This window comes from Bos javanicus, chromosome 26 (genome assembly GCF_032452875.1).
Source record: "Bos javanicus breed banteng chromosome 26, ARS-OSU_banteng_1.0, whole genome shotgun sequence".
NCBI lineage: Eukaryota > Metazoa > Chordata > Mammalia > Artiodactyla > Bovidae > Bos > Bos javanicus.
Genome location: NC_083893.1, coordinates 48,619,243 through 48,627,060, shown reverse-complemented (window position 1 = coordinate 48,627,060; position 7,818 = coordinate 48,619,243). Strand labels below are relative to the sequence as shown.

The following is a 7,818-nucleotide window of genomic DNA, read 5'->3' as shown; positions in this document are numbered from 1 at the left end:
AGAGGTTCAGACTGTTTTGAAGAGGGGTTGAATTTCAGCAGCTTTCATTACAAAGTTATCTTTTGATCATGAACTTTGCTGTCCAGTGTCTGAAAAATTAAACCCGGAAAACTCTATGAGTTAAGCCTAAAGAAATATGTGCCACCAGTGGAGAGCAATGCTAATGTTTAACTAGCTGGAATAGCTGTTTGCTTAGTGGAGAATGTTCGGTATCTGACAGAAGGGACAGCTCTCTTATTAGTAATCAAATAGGGTTGACCAGTTGTGGCCGTCACTCAGGCAGCTGAGAAGAAGTGCAACACTATATAGGACTCGAACTACAAAAATCAATGTAATTATATTTGTTTTCAGTGTTGTGGCTATGGAAATTATACGGCCTTGGAGTGTTGTAACTGAATTTATTTTAGTTTTTTGAATGGCAGAAAGTATTTGAGCAGCTACTGGAATCTTGTCTGAGTATAAGATGCTTGAAAGGGCAGTGCGTGTGTGCTCGGATGCAGGATGGTAAAGGGTTTCATCTTCTGAGTTTTCCTCAATTTGTGTTGTTTATACATTATGAAAAGATGACTTGTTTTTAACTCGTGAGGTTTCAGCGTGGCATGGTAATGAAGTAGCCATGCTGACCCAACTAGCAGTTTGGGTGCTGCGCGTTTCCCTCAAGATCGCTTTTGGTTTATGCGACGTTCAATCACTTATCGACTGTTGATACTGAATGACTCTTGATACTGTTTTTATCACATGATGGAAACAACTTCCTTAGATATGCAGAAATGTTCTCTTCGATTCTTGTCTGAGTAAATGCTGTCTTATATTTGGTTAATTAAAATATGTGCGGAGATTACTGATACCTCTCTAACCTAAGAGAGGTATGTGATCATTTGATATTCTGGAAGCATGAGAGGAAGCGAAAAATGTAAAAACATTTGGCTAATGGATTTACCAAGTTTATTTGAATAAGGAGGATTGCAGCTCCATTTACGCCAGGCATAAATGCTTTGGAGGTCTTAATTATTGATGAAAAATCTGCTGTGCTTCTAAATTCCAAGATATGACAATTTTATAGGAATTTTAATCACCTTCCATGGTAGGGATTTTAAGGTAAGGATAGCTGTATGTAATGACGAATAGAATGTATATTTTTAGCATTCTTCAGAGACCTGTCACTCATCATGACAAATACTGTTTGCATTTTGTTGCTTGATGTAAATCTTTGTGAAATGATTGTAGTATTGGCACAGTCTCCAGTTTAAGGCGTATTTCTAGGGGGCAGAAAACGAAGAGTTTAGTGTTCACCAGGGCAACTTGTGTTAATCAGAGAAAGAAAAATGCCAATAGGAGGGAAATACCTTCAGAGTGATGTAGTCTTTTGCAACTGAGATGCGTTTCAGTTTCATAATGATAATCATTTCTGTGGCGTGTGTGTTGCCTCCTGAAATTAGTTGCTCATGTTGAGTTTCTAGCCTGGGCTTCCTCTTGAGTATTGCAGAATAAAATACCCCATCAGGTCGGTGAGTCAGTCTACAGGTCCCCGTCAGCGATGTCATCACTTGGTTAGTTGGCTTAAAAAAGAATTATATACAGTGCGCTCTGCCGGCTCCTCGTGGCCTTTGGATACATTTAGCAGGTTCTGACCAGATAAGGCATATTTGTCCTCAGGATATAAACCAATAATTCCAACCTGAATTGAGATCAATGGGCCCACATTCGTTCTAACCCACACCGAGCCTCTTCCGGCTCGTTGAGACTGCTTGTCTGTGTTACGAGAGCAGAGAATGGGCTTCGTGCTCTGGCAGGGAAATCACGTTCTATAGACTCTGATGCCTTAAGTCAATTAATTACACAATTCGGTTTAGTTATCTTTTAGAAGCATTAAATCCTCACGAGCAGCATGGAAGGCCTCTCTGTAAAAAAGAGTGGGGTGGGAATGAGGATATTTTACATTACAAAACCCTTATAATTTATGGTGCAGGTTTCACTTACGTTAACTGTATTTTTCCTTGTAAAACAGTGCCTTTTTTTTATAGCTTCACAAATACAATTATATGGGGGGGGTGTGTTTGAAACAATGTAACAACTGATAGAGTAAAGGCGAAACATAGCATTGTAAAGTCAAAAGGAGATGCTGCAGAAGCAGCAGCTGTGGTAGATGGTGGTGAGGTGCAGAGAGCCAGATGCAGGGAGGGAAAGGCACGTGTGTGTGTGCGCGCGCACACTTGCACATCCATGTACACAGCCTCACACGTGTATATGCATGTGTGCACACCCATGCACGCACCCACACGTGTGTATATGTGTGTGTGTATGTGCACACACCCGTGCACGCATACCCGCATTTATGGATGTACCCGTGTGTATACTATACACACAGTTTTTTTTAGGGTATTGCTGAAAAGGGTGGGAGTATCATTTTCCTCATGGAATAATGTTTTCTGGGAAAACACAAAAGCAGATGGTCTTCATTAGGAACACCCATTGTCCGCAGATCCCAACTATGAGCAGATAAATCTCTCCTGTTTCAGCCGTACATTCCAAGGCCTGTGAATGATTACAGGATGTTGGTGTAGCTGCTAAACCAGAACCACGCTCTGCCTCTCGCCCTCCTCCCGTGCCACCCCGGTGTCTCCTGGACCCTCTGCGAGCGCCGGGGAGGGTCCATGCGGCTGCCTCCCCTCCTGGGCCGGACTGCACTGGACCAGAGGTGCTGGTCCAGCTGTTGCCAGGTGGAGAGGCCGGTCGGGGGCGGCAGGGGCGCGGGGCGGGTCCAGATGGTGTCGTCTCCGACGCCCTGCTCCTGGCATCTCTGCGGCGGGCAGTGCCCCCTCCCCGGTAAATCTGGCGTGGGCCTATGGAGTTTGCGAGACTTATCATTCCAAGTCTGTCCTACTTTCCTGTCTGGAAGCCAGACATCTGTTTATCCCATTTTCTTTCATACAGAGTTTGGAATAGCTTTAGTTTGAAGGGGGTGGGGGGAGTTTTGTCATATTTAACAGCTGTTACAAAATTTCAACCCTGTGGGCTCTGAAAATACTTTTCAGCTGACCTCAGATTTTTTTATACATAATTGACACTGGGCTGTAGAGAAATATTATTGACTTAACCTCTCATTGTCTGCGATTTCACATGGTCTTTCGTCGGTCGCGCTAACTGGCCGCGCGTTCAACTTCCCCCACCGTCCAGCAGCCCTCCAGAGCCTGCCTCTGATCCATTTACAAGTTTTAAGTTTACACCTTTAAAGGGATGGCAGAACGGTAGCCGAAGACCCTACTGGAGGTTTTCTTTCTTTCTCTCTCTCTCCCTCTCTTTTTTCTTAGTCAACAGTGTTTCCTTTCACTTCCTGTCACAAAGGTCAAAGAGAGCCGACCTCTGCTGGCAGCGGTCCTCGCTGAATTATTCATGGCATTGACTTTTTGTCAGCACACACAGTTGTGCTCTGGGACATTTTATTCATTTACCTCATTTAAAGCGCCTTTCTGCACCTGTTCAAGTATTAATATCATGTAATTTGGGCCTAATGCCGATTTTGCTGAACACTCATTATATTTTTTATTAGCTATATTTCCAAACGATTATGTATGATTATTACCAAGCCTTACAAACAGCACCGGGCTATTCCCTAGCCCCTTACATCTTCTTGTCAGGCTGTTTTCAGAAGCGGGGAGGATAAACATTTGACCAGTCCCAATGTTTTTATTCCTTCTCCATCTCCAAGCGGAGAACTTAAGGCTCCCTCCCTCATGGCTTTGCACGAGCGTGATTAAATCCATCTCCGAGGGAGCTGTACAAATGCCAGCATTTATAAGGTCAACGCTTTTGTTAAAAATGCTATGTAAATGAGGATCTGCAAAAAGGGACATTAAATAAAATGAAATTCATTGTCTTCTTTAATGTCATTTACATTTTGGCTAAGCCCCGGCCTGTCAAGGAGGATTTTAAAAATAATTTTAATTACACATCATTTAGGGATCCAAGGTTTTCTAGGCAGTAGCATTTGGATAACCTGCAAAACGGAGACTGTTTATTAACTTCTTAAACGACAACTTGTCATTTCATCTGCATAAGGCAATGAAAACACTATAGTTTGGTGTTAATTTCTCCTTCTCGGTTTTCTGAAGGATGTGAATATAATTATCAGGCGGCAGGCTTGGGATCCTCGAGTCCTTCTCTGGGTCTTGGCTGTGTGTTTGAGACGCTCTTTGGTCCAGGATCTGTTTTAATACATTGGAGCTTCAGCGAAGGAAAAATATTGGCTAGAAATTTGGCAAGGTGAAAACACTTTGGATGAGCCGACGTGGCTACAAAGAATCTGACTTTGCCTGGCACCGGCCCCATTTGGCTTCTCGGTGCTCAGGTGTGAATGGCTGTTTTATTCCCTGGCACGCTAGTGGAGAGAGGCAAAAAGTTCAGCGTGCTCATTCAGCCTTTAAACATTTTTTTTCCCCCATAAACTTCTGAAAATAAACAGAAAAGGAAGAGCCGCGTTATTGAGCCACAATGACATGCTTTCATTGCAACGGGGAGACACCGGGAACAGTCCCCACTTTGTATGTTTTCTCCCTGGAAGCCCAGAGATTAGAGAGTTGACATCACACACGCTAGGTCTGAGGCTGCCCGCCACCGTATGCCAGCATGCACTCGCCGGCCACGGCTGGGGCAGCCACCGCCAGGCCCAGCGCCTGCATCTCTGGTCGAGGCCCAGGAGGCCTGCAGAGATTTATGGCCGCCTGGCTTGGCTGAGGACTCCACAGCCAGGCCCGCCGAAGGCCGGGTTTTAAAACCAGCCACACACCCATCATGACTTCCGCAACACTCTGAAACAGCCCTGATGCTTGTGTGCCTGTGCAGGGAGAAGCTGCCTGCCGGGAGCCGGTAGGAAGATACAGGGGCGAAGGGAGGGGCTGGCCCAGGGCTGTCAGAAGCTATAGTCCAGGAGGTATGTTGACGCAAGCCATCCCGCGCCTCTGTGGCAGGCTTATCAGGTGAAAAGCAAAGATATCGCCAGTGCCTGTAATTGTGTTAGGATGGTTTGGATGAATTGGATTACCTTATGGAAAGCCGTCCAAACTCCGGGTTCTGTTACGCATGCTTACAGGAAGCAAATAATTACTCTCTGTGCACCAGAAGATAATTGGGGCTGGCCAGAGGCCTTGTCGTGCTGTGAAGAAAGCGGGAGAGGCTGGCCTTGTCAGAGCATTTAGGGGCGCCCCAGGGAGGACGGGGACCCTGGCCGAAGAGAGGCGGTGCCCGTGGATGAGGTGACTTTCGGTTACCTTTCAAAGGTGGTGAATAATTGATCAGAATTCAAACTCACAGTGGCAATGGGAGGCACGTTGCAGGAGATAAAAATCCCCAGTTCTAATGATGGAAATTGTCCTTGCAGACAGGAAGTGATTGACAAGTCGGGGTACAGGAAGTGAAAACTCAAGGAGCTTAACCTGTACTTGGCAAAGCTTCTGGAGCTTACACTCGGAGAAAATGAAAACCATTCACTCCGTCACTGCGCCGGCACACAAGTGCCTCTTGTTTGTTTATCTTCAGAGCAAATCTCCCAAAAATGTTTGTGGTCAAAACTCTATATAATGAGACATTATGCTGGTATTATTAATGCTTTCAAATAAAAATATGGCTATAATTTAGAAAAATAAGCAGAGGAATTTTATGTGTTATGGGTTTTCTCGGTTGTATTTTATAAGCTCCTCAGACTTGGGGGTAACTAGCGTTCATTAGATTGTAGAAGCCGGAGAAAACTGTTTGCAGAACTGTTGATTTAGAGAAGTCAGTAGGATCTGTCAGCCGAATACATGGAGTGGGTTTGCAAACAATTCGGTGCAGAGGCCTGGATGCAGGGGCGGGGGGAGCAGGTAATAGGGCAGCTCTTTCATATTTTGCTTGTTTCTGAATCACTCATTTCCCTTTCCCTTTAAAAACAAAAACAAATGAAAAATATCCCTCTGTAATGCCTTCACTGGAAGTTGCTCGGCTAGAAAATGCTCAAAATGCACGCGGGGCCGTGGTGCCAGAGTGGATGGCCGGCACCCTCAGAACAGCGGAGGGCGGGGGGGGGGGGGGGGGGTCCGCCTGGCTTCCCCAGTAATTCACGAGGAAATGAGTTTAACATGTGCGGAAAGGCAGGGGCTCCAGGGGTGGTGGTGTAGGACCCGGAGCCCAGGCCCCGCTGGCGGAAGGAGTCGGCTCCAGACAGTCTCTGCCGTGCGCGGGCCGAGCGGCTCGCACATCTGGGGAGGGGCCCGCGCTGCCCGCGGCCGCGGCCGCGCCCCCGCCTCGCCCCGCCCCGCCCCGCCTCCTCCCTCGTCGCCTGGGTTTTCTGCCCGTTGCTTCGCTCTGAGCAGAAAGCAGCTGAGGGCAGGGTGCCATGTTAAAGCAGCCAGACAAAAACTTGGGCAGTGATTAAGGGCCTGAAAAACGTTTGCCCTTGTGATGACGGATTCCCCAAGCGGGGGGAGGGAAACCGACCTGGACCGTCCAAGCCTGCCATGCGGGGACAGGGTCTCAACAGTGGCACAGAACCACTGCCAGCTCATCCTTGCTGAGGGCTCTGAGAGCACACAGCGTTGGCAGAAATGACCAGTCTGGATGGCATGGAGGGGCCACCTGAGGGTGACTGACGTCTGCGCACTGCACGTGTGGGATTCGATGATGGGCAGGGTGGGCGGCAGGCCACCCCAACTCTGGGCTGAAACAGGGCCTGTGCAGAAAAGACCCCGGGTGGGGGGAGGGCACCCCCTTTTATTTTCAATAGCATCCCAAAAAAGCCCCTTGACCCAGGGAAGGGGTCGGGGGTGCAATCCTATTGAGGAGCGGGGGTTCCTCTTTAAGGGTCCCCAAAGTTTTCCAAGATTCTCAACGTCAGGGGCCGTGGTTGATAGGTGCCCGCGTGCTGTTCTGCCAGGTTCATGCAGATGTGCCTTCCAAGGTGTCACGGCTTAGAACCGCATGTCCAGCTCCACAGAATGGCCTCCCGTGGCCAGGCAGAAAGCCGGAGACACAGGCTGGTGCCAGGAGGCGGGTGGCCATTGGGTAGGACACTGAAGCCACACCTGCCCCAGGGATGGTCCATGCCAAGCTAACTTCTCTTTCTCTGCACTTGATTGTAGATTCCCAAGTGCTTTGACAGTATTTTTAGAAGAACTTAATAGACTTTATTTTTTAGAGCAGCTTTAGATTTGCAGAAACATGGGCAGAAATTAGACCCCCGTATTAACACCCCCTTTCCCTCTTGGTGCCATCTTGCCTTAGGTGCATGGCCACGGTGGGTGAGCCAATGTGGATAGTTGTGACTAAGTCCATAGTTTACATTAGGGTTTACTCCGGGTGTTGTATATCCTATGACTTTTAACAGACGTATGTATCTGCTGTTGTAGTGTCCTGCAGAATCATTTCTTTCCTTGCCCTAAAGATCCTCCATGCTGGCTCTTTGTCCCGCCCTCCCCTCCCCTCCCAGCAACCTCTGATCTTTTTACTGTCTCCATAGTTCTACCTTTTCCAGAAAGTCATGCTTTCCAACTGTAGGTTGGAATCCTACAAGCGTGCTGCCTTTTCGGCCTGCCTTCTCTCACTTAGGAATGTACATTTAAGGTTCCTCCGTTTGTTTCTGTGGCCCCACAGCCACTGCAAGACTCTCTGCATTTCCCTTTTTTCTTCTTCTTAAAGGCTTCTGGACATTATTTTGCCTTCCACTTGCCGTCTTGGCGTGTTGGGGATGGACTCCTGAGCCTATGGCAGTGCATGGTGTTTTGGCGTTTGGATGTTGTTCGTGGGGCTCTTGTCATTTTGGAAGTTTGCATGTCCTGCCCTGTGTTT

The 7,818-nt window shown here is 47.5% G+C and overlaps 1 protein-coding gene across 9 annotated transcripts in view; it reads left to right on the top strand.

Moving 5' to 3' along the window:
• EBF3 (EBF transcription factor 3) overlaps positions 1-7,818 on the top strand; it is a 118,134-nt gene that overhangs the window by 7,811 nt on the left and 102,505 nt on the right. The gene's annotated exons all lie outside the window — the stretch shown is intronic.